Below are 15,401 nucleotides of genomic sequence, written 5' to 3'. Positions count from 1 at the left end.
AAAAGTTTCTTTTTCTTTATTTGACATTTTATTTACATTCCGCGATATTACTTACAAATGTACTTAATTTCTCATGTTAGCTATATTGTGTTATAAAAAAATGTTCTAAGTATGCTAGATTTTTAAAAACAAATTCTTCGAAAGTATTAATGTTGCATCTTTATGTGCGGCACTTAAGATTTATTTAACTCTTCCAGTATCTATTCTAAGAAAAGAGGGTCAGGTTAGATTATGCTCTGTCAGCAGTGATTACGTTTTACAATAAAATAAAAGTGCTCTACATAAAAAATAATGTACAATCTTACATGATGTAATTTCAAATGCATTCGGGATTTCCGTCATTCGTCGTCTTCTTGACATTAGCTAGTTAACTTTGAAATATAAGCGATTAACTTGGCAGCATTGAGAAGCTTAATTAATTTTTCTTAACACGTTTTATCCGAAATTGTCTTATTATTCTATCACATATGTATGTACGTTACCTTTAGATAAGATAAGGATATTTTCCTTTAGGTAAGATAAGGATATTTTATGGAAAATAATCCTAGGGAAAATATCCCTATCTTATCTAAATATAATTTGTATGTTGAGTGTACGTGATTTCTGAAACGTCCTATGTATACAAAAACTGGAATAGTAAGACATATTATTCGAGTAACGGGATTTTCTTGCACTTAAAATCCTTAATTCGTGTTAAGAAAAATTGATGTTCTCAAAGTTCACACATCGTTTATATTTCAATGTTATAACACGAGCAGCTGCGACGCCGCCTTGGGCGCCTTGAATGCTCGTGAAGTTAATAAACGCTTTACTGCGGAAGTAAATCGTACGCTGTAGCCGTCCGTTACGTCAATCTTCAGCTCAACATTCGCGGGACAAATTGTTGTTTTTTTTGCGGATTTTGGTTATTATAGATCACCTTATAGGCGCGCGTACGCGGGAATATGAGAATGCAAAAAGAGACGCGCCTTCCGCTGATATTCTCTTCCCATTTCAGCAGTATCGAATGCACAAGTGCTTTTTGCCCTTTGCGCCGGCATTCTATCGAGTGCATATTGCGCGCCTCGTGCATTCCATTGATTCTCCGACAAAGCGCTCTTGTTCTTTAATTCGGTTGACAGGAAACAACAGGAAAGGAAACTGAATCATCCGGTAGCATTGTCCTTTTGTTCGCCCATAGTAGCTGAATAGAAATAGTCGGGGGTTTTTTTCCTGTCATCGGCGAAGCTTCGACACATCATGAGCCGAATTAACCTTTTTTTTTTTAATATATCCGTGGCAGCACACTTGACGCTTTTAAACGACAGTCGCGTTTCACGGATTTACCGCCGTACGTTCGAGTATCGTTGCCATTTCAGAGTTTTCGATGTATATTTACGTTTACGTATAAAAGATGTTCAAGAAACAAGACGGGTTTGCATGCGCTTTGTTTGTTTAGGAAGAATTTAATTCTCGAATCAAAAATTTTTGTGTCTAAATTTATAATCGCGAGAAGAAGTATATTGTCTCGCACTTACGATCACGCTACTACTTACAACTGATACTGATAATAAAAAAATAAACATCTATATATAATCAATTCGCAGATAAGGGAGTAAAACAACTAGAAAATATAAGCAGCTTTTATTCTATACCAGTAATGTAAAACGCGTTACCGATTTTGACTGTATACATATTGTTGAAAATTAATACGGAACAATATAAATACCCGAGAATTTGCATTTAATTGGTGAAAATATAAACGTATAAAGAGTACGTGCGTATGTCAGATCCAGTTTAACAAAGTGCAACATAATACCAATTATTTCTATATTATTAAATATCATGCTCATTTATATTGCATTTATATTGTCCATAAACACATGTTTTGTGTAACATTTATAGAGTTTTACACAGCCATGTTACTTTTGTTTGTCGACAAAATGTAATAGTTGGCCAATTGCTCTGTAATTAAGTGACGTTTGCGATCATGTGGATCGACTATTTAATAATATAATGCTCTAAGAAGCGAAATACCAACACGTCAAGTCACTGCGTGTACACTTGATGTAACATTTATAATATTATGCTGTTTATACAAAAATAACATAGAAATTAATGCAATTTTTTTATCGGTTAATATATAAATAAATTCATGTACATATATTTTACATGAAAAGAGAAATTAAGTTTTATTTGTAACCTAATATTTTTTATCTAATTTTAATTCTGTATTTATAGTGTTCGGAATACTACACACACATCGACCTTTTTACATACACATTATCTCGTTGTTTAATTAATGTATATTTAATTATGCATCTAAAACAACTAAACATAGCATTCATGGTAGAAACTATAGCATAATAATAGATATTAAATTTCAAGCACATCCGATTATGCCCGCAGATATATTTACAATAATCCCTCCAAATAATAATGGCGCGGTCGTCTAATTCGTTTTAACCATTATATTATCGAAGAATTAATGATTGTGTAAGTACAGTTTTAGTACGTACGTAGTAATTCTATAAGCTTTTTTTATTCTCTTTTACTTGCTTTTGATACTACTTAGGTAAAATGTACGATTACGCTAGTTTTTTTTTTTTTTCAAAAATAATTATTAAATGTATATTAAAGACAGCGTGTTAAAACCAAAAAAGCACTTTATGTGCTTTTGAGAACAAGTATTAGATAGGTACCTAAATTTGATATATGTTAAATATACAGTAATAAGGGGCATGTGTACGAAAAATCAAGTGAGGTTACCGACACTTTACAAGAAATAAGTCATTCTAAATGTGCGTTCGCGGAGCGTGCCATTGTCATTCTATCCTTGTTTACATCTAATGAACGAGAAAGATAGAATGATGCAAATCGCCACGTCCGAGGTTTTCAACGAATAATACATGTACTTAGCGATCAGATGAATACATTATTCATGTCTTAAAATATTCCCTGAAGTTTCCGGATTTCGTACATACCTTGAAAATAAAGGCTTGCCGAATGTTTTGCTCTGATATATGAGGTTAAATAAGTAGTGGTCCAATCGCATATTGCTTTACTCGTACTGTCATGCCTGACCTAACCTAAATCGAGTCCAACCGCACTACTATTGTGATATTTTTTTAATTAGTAAATAATTAAATACGATTAAATCGTGCGTGTAAAATCATATTATATTATTATAATTATTGGGATGTTGTGTAATGTTTGTCAATATGTCTGTTTTCAATTACCTCATGACGGACTGTTACTTGACTAGCTGGGTCCGCGAAAGGACCACCTTTAATCATCATATTATTTTATATTTTGAATATAGGTACATCTAAACTTTTTGAAAAATTTATAATTACCTACAATGAAAATTAAGAATACATTCTAAACTAGATTTTCTGAATATGTAATTATTTCAAAATGATGTTATTTATTTTATTATTTATTTAATTATTAAAAATGATATTTTATATGTACAAAATAAATGCAATCGACATAGAAAAATTATATGCATCATTGCTATCATGATACGATAGAATTGAGTGATAATTATCGTTACACGATTGTATTAATAAATAAATAATCCCATATGCATATACAATACCAATACAAATTTAAATATGTTGATATCAAAAAATTTTTATATAGTTGTTAAACATGTTCTGTTATAAATATATATTACATATACACATAATTATTAATAAGTAAAACAAGGAATATTGATAGCTCTTTATTTAAAGTTATATATATAATATAGAATGCTCTTTTCTTTAATAATTATATGGGAGAAAAATAGCATTATATGGTCGATATAAAGAAGTGTTAAGCGATATTACTGTAAGTATTATTCTGATGGTATATTTGGTGGATATGGTCCAGGGCCAAGAGGTCTTTTATCTTGTCCAGGTATAATCAGACCGCCTTTTGGTACACATTTGGCAGTATAGGACGAACATACCAAATAACGACAGCAATCCTCATATTGGTGACACTAGAATATTTGTAATATAATAATTAGAGATATGTTTCAATATTAAAAATTAATATTGCCGACAAATCGGCAGGTTTAAAACATTGTCTTAATATAATAAGTTCATGTGAATTATACAGAAAACGAAACATAAATTAAAAATTTCTTAATTTTAATCTGTTTTCTCTCACGAATTTTTTTCGTCTGTCTTTATAATACTTACTAAACCAAGCCAAGGACTACATTCGTTAGAAGCAACCACAGTTACAGCAATCATGACAAAAACAGTGAAAATAATGAACTTTATTTTGCCAATATTTTCTGTAATTATTATTTCTTATAATATCTACAACTCGGTACACGCATGCAATATAATAATATAATAATATAATAATATTTTTTTATAAAAATTACGATATTAATTAACTTCACGTAAATATATATCTTTTGAGACTGCTAAAATTTATTTTCTAAATAATATAAAAAATAGTTATTTGTGTAACAAGTGCCGTAAGTAAAGATGACTCGCCTTCGGCTCGTGCGTAAACTCCGCACCCGGGAATTTTCATCTTTATGCACGGCTTACACACCCTATTTTACGTTGCAAGTGCCTGGAAAGTGGTCTATCACGCACGCGTAGCGTACGTAATGGGGCACTTTCCATGCACGTGTTGCATAAAATATTTTATTATTAATATAAAACAAATAGTTTTATAGAAATAGTTTATTGCTAATTTGGATTTTTAATCTTTATTTAAGAAATTAGATAAATAAATTAGATATGAACTTACCGTTTATCTTTGAGAGCAAATTCGTTATGTAAGTTATACGATATGATCACAACTGACAGATAATTTGTTCTTCGAAGAGTATTTATACTTTATATCGCACTTGTGCAAATTGAAGATATCGGAAATATATTACGTAGCTACTATATGAAAGGAGACATCTGTTTATATAGGCAAACTGTTGTGAAGTTACATTCTTGCCTCTTTAATACTAATTATTAGTCATAACCGTAAGAGGTTCATATTTCATCAGTTCCGTATTTTGCAGATCGGAGTATTTTGCATTTTATTGACGTCAGAACGTTTTACAATGTTCGATATATTCTGTAGGATTAAATTACATAACAATTAACATAATAATTAAGTTATAAAATTCAATTGTATAAATTGTTTTGTTACATTATTACAAATCTATTTTATTATTAAACAACTGCATTGAGAAAATTATATTAACTAAAAGATTTTTTGATGAATCTGTTATAAACATTTAGAAGTATCAAAATAGGAGTTAGCTATTATAATCTTTTTCAAGATTATAGTCTTAAAAAACATCTTAAAAAAATTAATGTTATTTTCGAAGTATAATAATTTTAATAATAATTTTTTAATTGTGACTGTTATCGAGAGAATTAATTATTATGTGTAGAAGTTTGATACGCACATACTAATTCCGTAAGCATTTTTTGTTCTTTCTTATACTTAGTTTTGTGATGTTATATGTACGATTATGCTGAAGTAACTTTCAAAAGTAATTATTTGTTTTATTTAAATATATAGATGTTAAAAACGGTTAATTCTAAAACTAAAAATATAATTAAATAATGCAGTTATCTTGAAATAGATCTAAAACAATTTTAAATTAATTAATAATTATTAATTATTAATTATTGTATTACTTTATTTTGCTTATATATTTAAATTTCTTGCAAAGTTTATAATAATTTATAATTATAATTTATAATTAAAACTAAAAAATACGTTTTAAACTAGATTTTCTTAACTACGATATTGTCACATTCTGCTTAATCAAATTAGTAAGAAAATTTTGCTTTTTTAAATTCTGTCGAGTTACTATTTACACGAGATTTTATACATATGTTATAAACATTTACAAAATAAATGCAATCAACACAGAAATATTATATACATCGTTGCAATCATGATACGCTAGATCTCGAATTAAATAATCATTATATGCCATAATCATTAATAAGTAAATAAATAATTCTACACATATGCAGTGGCAAATTATAAAAAATTTTAATGTATTGATATTAAAATTTTTTTTATATTATTAAGCATATTTTTCTTTACTTATGTTTACTACCTATATACAGTGTTAATTTTTATTAAATAAGACAACGAACATTGATAGCTCTTGTGAATGTCTTTATTTAAGGTTACATATAATATAGAAACTGTCTTCTTTTTTACACATATATATATATGAAAGAAAAGTAGTGTCGTAGTCAGATATAAATAAATATCAATTCTTATTAGTATGGCATTTGTCGTCCATGAGGTCTTGTATGCACTAAGAAGTACATTTATTGCAGTTCCGTATTTGCAGATCGGAGTATTTTGCATTTTGTGTACCTACGTTAGAATCTTTTGCAATATTCAGTATATTAAATAGGATTAAATTACATAATATAATAATCAAAGTATAAAACGCAATTGTATAAATAATTTTGCCACATTATTACAATTTTATTTTATTATTAAACAACTGCATTAAAGAAATTGTATCAACTATAAAAGATTTTTAAATAAATTTTTTATAGTGGATTTATTAAAGGAATTTATCAGAGGATTTATTAGAGGAATTTAGGTTGATCAGAGAATATAGAGATTAATATTATAATTGTGAAAAAGTTTTTGTTAAAAGAGTAAAAGTTATTATTTTTAAAATATAATAATTTCTAATAATAAATGTTTAATAATACCGTTTCAAATTTAATTGTCTTTCGATTCTAATTAAATATCGCCGTTGGCTATTTAAGATAAGATGAATTATTGCTAAATATTTTAAGCAAACATACATTATTCAATTGCAACAGTTGCATATTCCAACGGAAACTAAAAAGGAAATTTATCTCGCAGCAAATTACAGTCACCATATATGTATAATAATAATAATACATTATTTGGTTCGGCCTTCCAGCCTAAAACTCGGGACTTGGTTTAAAATTCGTTTACTTTACATTCACTCCTTCATCCATTCCTTTTTCCTTTCTCTTATTCTCTCTTATTTTTCCTAATTCTTTCATACATTTCACATTCGCTAACTTTCCTTTTTCTCCTAAAAAATCCCTCACTCTAATCCTACTCTCTCTATCTACATGTGTCAGTATATGCTCAATTGTTCCTTCTTCTTCTTCACAAACTGACATTTTCTTCTTTCCGCCGTCGCCCAGAATCTGTTTCTTTCCTCTTCGTTTCCACACCTCTATCTCGCAATCAACTTTTAGCTCTCTTTGTGCCCTTTTTCTCTCAAATATTTTGGCTTCTTTTGCGCCATTATGTCCTTATATCTACCGTTGTATCCCGAGTCACCATATTATATAATTTAAGTAACAAGAGACTCAAGACATCGTAATTTAATATTATTATATAATTTTTTATTTATTTATTACATGGGTTAATTATCGTGGTTGTTTATTTTATAATTTACGTCATGTACATGTATATTTGTTTTTAATATAAATACCAGAGTACGTTCTTATTTTTATAAAAATATTATCGTATAAAATGAAATATTTTTGCTGTTCAACAAATCGACTTCAATTTGGTTGATAATGTTGAAGAAGGGTTTTTAGTCATTGAGACATAAAAAGTATATTGCTGGATAATGACTAAGTAAGTGTATATTTTCAATTATTGAGTAAATTTTCACATATTTTTAAATCAATCAATATTGAATCATAGTTCTACGCAACAAAGTCCAGGTTGAGCTATACCATTTATGATTATTGAGCAGGAACAGGTTCATGTGGGTCTTCTCGGTACCATGGGGTAGTGCAACGATTAGTATATTTATGACACACGAAAGTTCCGCAACACTGAAAACTACTCGCGCACTGAAAAAGATTACATGAGATTATTATCTTGCACGATGTCTTTTGTATTACATAACTTAATTATTTAAATTTAAACTCAATGCACTTTTGTCACTTCTGACTTAATCCGTATTATCCACACATTTATAAAATTGTTCCCTGTAATCAACACTCAAATCTTGTCATTACTCACTACTTAAAATATTCAAAATGTGACACTTTATACAACAATATATTTTACTCTTTCTTTATTCTGCTTAATTGTGTATAACTTGGAGGAAAGAGATGAAACGTGTTCCTTACATACAGAAAACATTTTAAATACACCGGATTAAAATATTATGTATATATATATAACATAAATATATTATATATAAATAACAATCAAGTATAAAAATCTCACTACATTTGCTAAATTTTCAATTTATGTCATCTCTATAAATTACACATAGAATCCATCATATTTTTAAAAAGTATACTATTAAGTTATATTAATTAATTTAATGGTTTTTACGAAACAAATATATGAATTAATAAAAAATGTGGAGATACACATATATTACAGTTCAAAGCATAATATCATGCAATGGTACTTACGATTCCTCCGTGTGGTACACAGGCCATGACCAAAGTCATTGCGAGAAGCGTAAAGCAAAGAAGCACGATGAATTTTCCCATTTCGATTAATTGCTTGAGAGATTTCCTGTTTTATAAAGTATATGTAGAACTATTGAGAAAGTAGAACAATACTTTTAAACTATATAGAGATGAAGCTTTCGTATCCTCACCTGTAGTCAGCTCAGTGAAATTCAAAGTGAATCAGTTCGGTGATCGCTCAGCTTATATACAGAATCATTGGTGCATAGAAATATAGAATGATAATCTCTTTAAGTATGTGGTTTGTAGTGCACTTTGAAAATTTTTATCAGCCTACGTCCTGTTTATGCCCGTCGCTGATATCTATTTATCGTTTATCAGGCTTCATCAATTGCGCAAATTTAATTATGATTGTTATCGACAGAATTACTTATTATGTGTAGAAGTTCAGTACGCACATACTAATTCCATAAGCATTTTTTGTTCTTTTCTATACTTAGTTTTGTGATGTTGTGTACGATTATGCTGAAGTAACTTTCAAAAGTAATTATTTGACGCGTTTTTTAAATAAACTTGGCCAGTTGGGACGAGTAAACGATACCTACGCTGATTTTAGTAATTATTTGTTTTATTTAAATATATAGATATTAAAAGCGATTAATTCTAAAACTAAAAATATATTAAATAATGCAGTTATCTTGAAATAGATCTAAAACAATTTTAAATTAATAATTATTAATTATCGTACTTTATTTTGCCTATATATTAAAATTTCTTGCAAAGTTTATAATAATTTACAATTAAAACTAAAAAATACGTTATAAACTAGATTTTCTTAACTACGTATTTCAGAACGATATTGTCGCATTCTGCTTAATCAAATTAGTAAGAAAATTTTGCTTTTTTAAATTCTGTTTACACGAGATTTTATACATATGTTATAAACATTTACAAAATAAATGCAATCAACAAAGAAATATTATAATACATCGTTGCAATCATGATACGCTAGATCTCGAACTAAATAATCATTGTATAATCATTAATAAGTAAATAAGCCATAATCATTAATAAGTAAATAAATAATTATACATATATGCAGTGGCAAATTATAAAAATTTAAATGTATTGATATTAAAATTTTTTTTATATTATTAAACATATTTTTCTTTAAATGTTTACTACCTATATATAGTATTAATTGTTATTAAATAAGACAAAGAATATTGATAGCTCCTGTGAATGTCTTTATTTAAGGTTACATATAACATAGAAACTTCTTTTTTACACACATAATATATAAATATATATATGAAAGAAAAGTAGTGCCGTAGTCAGATATAAAGAAATATCAATCCTTATTAATATGGCATTTGTCGTCCACGAGGTCTTGTATCTCCTTTGGACCTCGGGTATTGTTGCACACATATGTTAGCATGTTCCTGACATTTCAGATTGCGACAGCACTCACTAGTTTGTCTACACTAAAATATTTATAATATAATAATTAGAGATATGTTTTAATATTAAAAATTAACATTAGTTAATATTGCTGATATATATATATATATCAACACAGATTTAAAATAGCATCTGGTCTCTTTCTTTTAATACATATAATAAAATTATACGAATTATACGTAGAATATATAAAACAAATTTATAATTTCTTAATTATAATTTAATTTTTCTCATTCTTTTTTCGTCTATAATCATTACTATAAAAATAACTGTCTCTTGTATACATAAATGCAATCGAAATACATACAGGGTGACTCAAAGAAACGCAGGATGCTTCATAACTCTCATAAGATTCTTCACTATGCTTTCCTCGCTTGTATGCTATAGCCATAGCAATCATAATGAAAATGGTGAAAATAACGAACTTCATCTTGCCAATATTTTCTGTAATTATTTCTTACATATAATATCTACAACGGACATGCGATACAATAATTTGATAATATTGCTATAAAAATCACCATAATAAATTTAAATATATGTTTTAAATGACGAAACTAATAAAATAAGAAATATTTTATTATTAACATAATACAGATAGTTTTATAAAAATAGTTGATTATTAATTGCGACTCTCAGCCTTTATTTTTAAAAAATTTGATGAATTTAAGAACTTACCTATTAAGAATTGTTCTTGGAGAGTGAGTTGGTTACACTGATCGTACGATGTGATCGTAACTGACGAATTTTTTTATCTTCGAGGAGTATTTATAGTTTGTATCGCACTTGTGTAAATCGAAAATATCGGAAATGTACTGCTTACGTCATTTGCTATACGAAAGAAAATATTTGTTTTCAAAGACGTACAAAGTTCTCATCTTTTTAATCCAAATTATCAATTTCAACCGTAAGAAGTACGTTTATTGCAGTTCCGTATTTGCAGATCGGATTATTTTGCATTTTGTATACCTACGTTAGAATCTTTTGCAATATTCAGTATATTAAATAGGATTAAATTACATAATATAATAATCAAAGTATAAAACGCAATTGTATAAATAGTTTTGTCACATTATTACAATTCTATTTCATTATTAAACAACTGCATTAAAGAAATTGTATCAACTATAAAAGATTTTTAAATAAATCTCTTATAGTGGATTTATTAAAGGAATTTATCAGAGGATTTGTTAGAGAAATTTAGGATGATCAGAATATTGAGATTAACTATTATAATTGTGAAAAAGTTTTTGTTAAAAAAGTAAAAGTTATTATTTTTAAAATACAATAATTTTTAATAATAAATGTTTAATAAGACCGCTTTTTAATACCGTTTCAAATTTAATTGTCTTTTGATTCTAATCAAATATCGCCGCTGGCTATTCAAGATAAGATGAATTATTGCTAAATATTTTAAGCAAACATACATTATTTAGTTGCAACAGTTGCATATTCCAGCGGAAACTAAAAAGGAAATTTATCTCGCAGCAAATTACAGTCACCATATTATATCTATAATTTAACTAACAAGACTAAAGACATTGTAATTTAATATTATTATATAATTTTTTATTTATTTATTACATGCGGGTTGATTATCGTTGTTGTTTATTTTATAATTTACGTCATGTATATGTATACTTGTTTCTAATATAAATACCAGAGTACGTTCTTATTTTTATAAAAATATTATCATATAAAATGAATTATTTTTGCTATTCAACAAATCAACTTTAATTTGGTTGATAATGTTGAAGAAGGGTTCTTAGTCATTGAGACATAAAGAGTATATTGCTGGGTAATGACTAAGCAAGTGTATATTTCCAATTATTGTGTAAATTTTCACATATTTTTAAATCAATCAAGATTAAATCATAGTTCTACGCAACAAAGTCTAGGTCGAGCCATCATTTATGATTATTGGGCAGGGGCAGGTTCATTTTGTGGCCATTCTACGTCAGCGCCTGGACCTCCGGGTCCCCATGGTCCTCCTGGTCTTCCGTTGCCTGTGCCCGGTCCTCCGGTGCAAACACCAGCCCATGGATTACACACAAATGCCCCGCAACATTCAGCATCAGAGTTGCACTGAAAAAGATTACGCAAGATTATTATCTTGCACGATGTCTGTCGTATTACATAACTTAATTATTTAAACTTAAACTCAATGCACTTTCGTCACTTTTGACTTAATTCGTATTATCACATTTATAAAATTATACCCTGTAATCAACACTCAAATCTTGTCATTACTCACTACTTAAAATATTCAAAATATGACACTTTATACAGCAATATATTTTCTTTCTTTTATATAACTTTCTTTATTCTGCTTAATTGTGTATAACTTGGAGGAAAGAGATGAAACGTGTTCCTTACATACAGAAAACATGTTTAATACACCGGATTAAAATATTATGTATATGTATACATATACATAAATATATAACATATAAATAACAATCAAGTATAAAAATCTCACTACATTTGTCAAATTTTCAATTTATGTAATCTCTATAAATTACATATAGAATCCATCATATTTTTAAAAAGTATACTATTAAGTTATATTAATTAATTTAATGGTTTTCACGAAACAAATATATAAATTAATAAAAAATTTGGAGATACACATATATTACAGTTCAAAACATAATATCATGCAATGGTACTTACCTCGACTCCGGGTCCCTTGCAGGCCATGACCGAAGTTATTGCGAGAAGCGTAAAGCAAAGAAGCACGATGAATTTTCCCATTTCGATTAATTGCTTGAGAGATTTCCTGTTTTATAAAGTATATATGTAGAACTATTGAGAAAGTAAAAAAATACTTTTAAACTAATAGAGATGAAGCTTTCGTATCCTCACCTGTAGTCAGCTCAGTAAAATTCAAACTGAATCAGTTCGGTGATTGCTCAGCTTATATACAGAATCATTGGTGCATAGAAATATAGAATAATAATCTCTTTAAGTATGTGGGCGTATAGTGCACCTTGAAAGTTTTTATGAGCCTACGTCTGTTTGTGCCCGTCGCTGATATCTATTATCGTTTATCAGGCTTCATCAATTGCGCAAATACCGTGAGAATCATAGTCAACACATTACGTAAAGATCTATGTTCGTGGGTCTTGACAAAGAGTTGGAAAAATTATAAACCCTCCCCCGCAGAGAAAATATCACGATAACGAAAGCCTTTCCTCGTGATAGCATCGCGGTGTAATTGCGTCGCTTCTTTATTTATCCGTATATTCAATATCGTGATCTAAAACAATTTTAAATTAGTAATTATTAATTATTGTATTACTTTATTTTGCCTATATATTTAAATTTCTTGCAAAGTTTATAATAAAATCTATAATTAAAACTAAAGAATACGTTCTGAACTAGATTTTCTTAACTACTACGTATTTTAGAACGATATTGTCGCATTCTGCTTAATCAAATTAGTAAGAAAATTTTGCGTTTTTAAATTTTATCGAGTTACTATTTACACGAGATTTTATACATATGTTATAAACATTTACCAAATAAATGCAATCAACACAGAAATATTATATACATTGTTGCAATCATGATACGCTAGATCTCGAATTAAATATTTATTATATGCCATAATCATTAATAAGTATATAAATAATTATACATATATGCAGTGTCAAATTATAAAAAATTTAAATGTATTAATATTAATTTTTTTAAATATAATTAAGCATATTTTTCTTTAAATGTTTATTACCTATATATACTGTTAATTGTTTTTTTTTATTTAGGATAATGATTCCCATTTCGGGATACATGTTCTGTATTTCTGCACTTTTTCTATATTAATTTATACCCTTATTTCTTGTCTCCTCAATTTTTTTCTCTCTTTCTTTTTATTGCACAACTTCAGCATCCATTCTATTCCTTTTCCGTCTTCTGCCATTATAAATTCTTCGCTCGGATTGGCTGCTTTTGATTCTGGACATTCTCTTATTAGTATATGGTGCCAGGATTTCTCTCTTTCTTCACACAACCTGCACATTTTCTTGCCTTCTTCCTCCCAGTATCTATTACCTTTCCATTCGTTTCCGCATCTGAATCTTGCAATTGTTTTCATCTTTGTGCCTTTTCCTTTCCACTCCAAATATTTCGCTCTTTCACTTGTTTTCCACCTGTTGTATTCTTTCGTTGATTTTGATCTCTCCATCTTCTTTCCTCTCTTTTCCAATTTTTTCTCTTTGTATAAGTTGGTTGTCCATTCTTCTATCGTGTTTTTTCTCTGTTCCTCCCTTGCTTCGTCCACTAGTTTAATCCGCCCTCCTCGTAAAACGTCTACATCCTTCTGCCCCATTGTGTCTCCTCTCATTCTATATTGCTGATTTCTCTTCTGCATTTTCTCAGTATTTCGTTGCCAGTCATTCCTTTTATTTTTTTTTTGTATTTTAGTTCCCTTCCTCCAGCTTCTATACTGATTTGTTTTATCTTTGTTTCCTCTCTGATTATATAGCCTGGCGTGCATCTAAGCCTAATATCCATCTTATGTATCTTTCTTGAAGTGCTTTTATCTCCTTCCATTCTTTCCATCTCCATATTTCTACTCCGTATAAGAGTATGCTTTTGACCATGACATTAAACATCATCATTCTCCTGTCGAAGTCTCCTCCAAATTTCCTTTCACCTATTCCCCAAACCTGTGCCATGGCTGCTACTGCTCTTCTTACTATATCTTTTATGTGTGCTTCATCGGTGTTGCATTTCTTAAATGTAAATCCCAGATATTTGAACTCCTTGATTTCTTCTGTTTTGTTGTCCTTCCATTTCCAGTTCCTTTCTTGTTTAATTCTCTCTTTCTTACAAAAGACCAACATTTTAGATTTATCTGCGTTTAAAGTCAGTTCTTTTTCCTCTAAATATCTTTTTAGGCTTTTCAGCATTTTCTTCATTTCTCTTTCCGTCTCCGCCATCATCGCTAGGTCGTCTGCGTACGCCAAGGTATATATTCTCCTTCTTATTAATTTTACGCCTCCATTCTGCCTTTCTTTAGAAAATCTTCTACGTCCGTGATAAATGTTATGAACAGGAGTGGGCTCAATGGGCATCTTTGCCTCAACCTTCTTTCTGTCCAGAACTCTGTGCATTTGTCTCCTACGATTACTCTGTTGATTGTTTCCTCATAAATATCTTTTATTCTGTCGATTAGTTTCCTATTTATACCGCGTTCTTCCAGAATTTTCCATAGTTTCTTTCTGTTCACCTTATCGCGCTGCCTTGTCTGCAAAGAAGACGTAGAGTTTTCCCTTCTTTTTCGTTATCGTTTATTCTGCTGTTATATGTATACTTGTTTCTAATATAAATACCAGAGTAGGGGAACCCGGGGCTTGTTGGCACAAGAGGCAAGTTGGCAATGCGTTCCGTTTATGTATTTATAGCGAAAGAAATAATAGAAAAGTTATCACAAAACGTCTCTTTTATGATATAGGTGCTTTTCCCAAAGTTTTATTTAAATCAAACAAGTATTACAATAGAAAAAGAGAAAACTCTAATTCAAGAGGTGGCAAGTAAATTTTCGAG

The 15,401-nt window shown here is 28.9% G+C and overlaps 4 long non-coding RNA genes across 4 annotated transcripts in view; 1 reads left to right on the top strand and 3 right to left on the bottom strand.

Moving 5' to 3' along the window:
* The window catches only part of LOC139819576 (uncharacterized), a 159,554-nt gene that overhangs the window by 23,542 nt on the left and 120,611 nt on the right, over positions 1–15,401 (top strand). The window lies entirely within an intron of this gene.
* LOC139818952 (uncharacterized) lies at positions 7,584–8,637 on the bottom strand. Its single transcript, XR_011733560.1, has 3 exons — positions 8,582–8,637; positions 8,391–8,496; positions 7,584–7,814 (listed from the first exon to the last, which is right to left on the bottom strand). It is a non-coding gene; the product is annotated as an uncharacterized lncRNA (long non-coding RNA).
* Positions 9,632–11,773, bottom strand: LOC139818896 (uncharacterized). Its single transcript, XR_011733554.1, has 3 exons — positions 10,530–11,773; positions 10,159–10,295; positions 9,632–9,874 (listed from the first exon to the last, which is right to left on the bottom strand). It is a non-coding gene; the product is annotated as an uncharacterized lncRNA (long non-coding RNA).
* On the bottom strand, positions 11,796–12,853 carry LOC139818895 (uncharacterized). The gene is made up of 3 exons (XR_011733553.1): positions 12,717–12,853; positions 12,525–12,630; positions 11,796–11,936 (listed from the first exon to the last, which is right to left on the bottom strand). It is a non-coding gene; the product is annotated as an uncharacterized lncRNA (long non-coding RNA).

Source organism: Temnothorax longispinosus, chromosome 9 (assembly GCF_030848805.1).
Source record: "Temnothorax longispinosus isolate EJ_2023e chromosome 9, Tlon_JGU_v1, whole genome shotgun sequence".
In the NCBI taxonomy this organism is placed as follows: Eukaryota; Metazoa; Arthropoda; class Insecta; order Hymenoptera; family Formicidae; genus Temnothorax; species Temnothorax longispinosus.
Note: the sequence above shows the minus strand (reverse complement) of the source record. Positions and strands in the feature narration are given on the sequence as shown.